The sequence below is a fragment of the Camelina sativa genome, chromosome 7, assembly GCF_000633955.1.
Source record: "Camelina sativa cultivar DH55 chromosome 7, Cs, whole genome shotgun sequence".
Lineage (NCBI taxonomy): Eukaryota > Viridiplantae > Streptophyta > Magnoliopsida > Brassicales > Brassicaceae > Camelina > Camelina sativa.
Genome location: NC_025691.1, coordinates 13327368 through 13330605, shown reverse-complemented (window position 1 = coordinate 13330605; position 3238 = coordinate 13327368).

Below are 3238 nucleotides of genomic sequence, written 5' to 3'. Positions count from 1 at the left end.
GTATGCTGACATCAATTCACCATCACCCGGATATCAACACCTCTTGTCCATCCAAGAACCTCTAGTAACTTGTCTCTTAAGGAAACTTCCACAAGATAGCTTATTACAAAATTAGCTTCCCGTTTAGCAATTCTCCACAACAAATCATCAATACGAACGTAATAAAACAAACAAGTACCATACGTTCGCATATTCTGATTCACCGCATCGAATGCTTTGCAAGCCGCCAACTCAGACCACTTGCCTTGTTTCCCTCAATAAGCATACCAAAACCTTGAATTTAGCAATCCTTTCCATCTCCAATGAACTTAATCCAACATCGTCGCAACGATTAGATTATCCTACCATGAAGGCTTCTCGTGAACTTATGTACATGGCAAACATGCCTTCCCCGGTTCATAGCTGCTGCAGCTCCCTTTCCTGGAACTCCAGCACCACCGGCCGCACAATCCTGGGGCAACAGCCACACATTCATGACCACTCCGGTCATAAAACCCTGACCCACTGGTCATCACATCCAAAACCCGAGATTAAACCACTGTCAATCCCTCGAGGTCTACATTCAATCGTTATGTTTATACTCACGTCCTAGGCATTGCTTGCTCCCAACTCCTCCACCCTTAGGTTGCAACCTTCGAGCCATACCGATCTCACTCTCAGACTAGTGTCTTTGAGTTATACCGTCTCACTCTTGGACCACAATCCTCAAGATCTCGGTATCAGGGGAACTACTCATCCCCTCAGGGGAACATCATCCCCTCTGCCACTCTCGGAGCCCCCAGCCCCTCGAGCTATCGGTATTCAGGAGAATCTCCATCCCCTCAGAAGAAACAATCCTTAACCACTATAAACATCTCCCGACCAAAAGTACCTCCTATGGTCCGAGTATAACATTGCAATGTTACACCTGCCCACTCAACTTCTTATATCAACCTGGATTACCCACTAAACAGAGAAGTATCCGATCTGACTGCATATGACCACATATCTGCCCCTCTAGGCTCGATACCTCTCGAGAAGAATTTCGTAGCGGTCGTCTACAGCTACTCGATCCTCCTAACAAAAGATGAATAGTCCTCAACATCCGCAGCCCTCGGCTGCACCCCGCCACATACGGTACACTGGAGCCTGCACTGGTACCCCTCTCGGTAACCTCTCCCACAACACGCCAACAGATCCGCCAAGCGATCATCTTGACCCTGGGCTCCACCTGCTGCAACCCCACACCTGGGTTCCCAGCACCCTCGGCACGCTCACCGGCAAACCCGCTCTGGTCACTCCTGATACGCTTGCGATCCTACGGCGTACCTCCTCGTGGAACTCTGGACCACACACTCGCTGGCCTCGAAAACCCGTCTGACCACGACCACGACAACACCCACGTCCACGACCCACAACTCAAACACCTTTAACTAATGCACTTCTAAGAACATAGGCTAACAAGCAATCTTGACATAACACAAAACCACATAAACATAAACTCACCTTGGAATCACATTGTAGGCTCGAAGAGGATGTTCTAGGACTCCATGCCACACAAAATTGACTAACTCACATAATCAATCAAGACGTGCAATCCTAAACATCACAACATAAACCTAGTGAACCTAAACCTAGAACCGTAAGGGCTCTGATACCAAACTGAAACGACCCGACCCGTTTTTTATTATTATTATAAATAAATAGTTAATAATAATAATAATAATAGTAAATAAACTACAACTAGTGGTCTCATATCCACTAGCCACCTAACCACAATCACAATCAACAACGGAATAACAATTACCAATATCCAATAAATATATAATAATAATAAAAGAACCAATATTTCAAATATAACCAATAACCAATAACCAAACAACAGGGAACATAGAACCAGCAACCTAGCAATGTTTCTAATGATCCAACTCTAGAAACCTATCAATGCCAGACAACAACCAATCGAGTCCCTAGAACATCCTCCTCTTCATTGCCTTGATTCCACGATCACACTTTGCCTTTACCTACACCACAAACACAAATTGAGATGCATGAGTATTTGATAAACACTCAGTGAAGCAATCCTCCCATCTACTTGGCTATACACACAAGCAACAATGATACCAATGTTCCAAACAATCAACAAACAAGACATACAAACCAGGAAATCAAACATCATCTCGCTGGAAGGGAGGTGTCGACCAACACCAGCCAAGTGTCGACCGACACTGGCCTTGGTGTCGACCAACACTACCCCACAGTGTCGATCGATGCCTGATTTGCTGGTGTCGACCAACACCACTTGGTGTCGATCGACACTCCCTCTACAACCGCGATCCAAGCCGAGAGTCGAATCTCGCTCCCAACCTCCTCCAAATCGCCCAATACTCAAAACCCAAGCTATATACGTCTATAGGAACCTGTAGCAACCAATCCTAGCAAGAAAAATACACAAAACAACAACAAACCAGCAAGAACAAGGAATCAAATGCTAGATTAGCCATGGTCATGCACTCACCTGTTTGCAGGAAGATTCAGACCAACAGCAACGAATCCTACACTCCCAGCAACCTTCTAACACGTTCCTAGCCCTGGATCTTCACTCCCACAGCAAGATCTCACCAAAAACACCTTGAAATCTCACAAACCCTCACAAGAACCTTTACAAACTGTTTTCTCCTCTTTCTCTCTCAAAAACAACAATCGGCGACCCAAAATACTCCCCAAAACCCTTATGTCGTCAAAATCCCACTTAAGTAACCCGGTTCAATGGTTTCCTAAAACCAAACCGAACCAAATCGACGATTAAATCAATCTGGCCGAACCAGAAATAAGTGATGTCGATCGACACCCACCCCCAAAACACAATAATACAAAATCTCTTGTTATTTAATCAGTAATTTTTAAAACCTATTTGAAATCTCTTGTTATTCAATTTAGCACAACTTTTTTAAAACTTGCTACTTTAAATGATTTTAAGAGACTTTCTTTTGTTTTTTAGTTGAAAAGTATGACAATCAAAATCATACCTATAAGGGTGGAATTTTGAAAGATTTCAGAGAAAAAAAAAAACTGAAGATCTTCAAGCCAAAAACTCCTGCCAATCATCAGCTACCTTCTCCACCAGTCTCAGCCTGAGCCGTCAAGTTTTTTGGGTTTGCCGCAGCATCACCAGAAGCAGAATAAAGGGATAATGAATTCTATTGGTTTGGATCAGTTTCTGGATTTGAGTTCATGGAGAGTTCGATCAAATTATTAT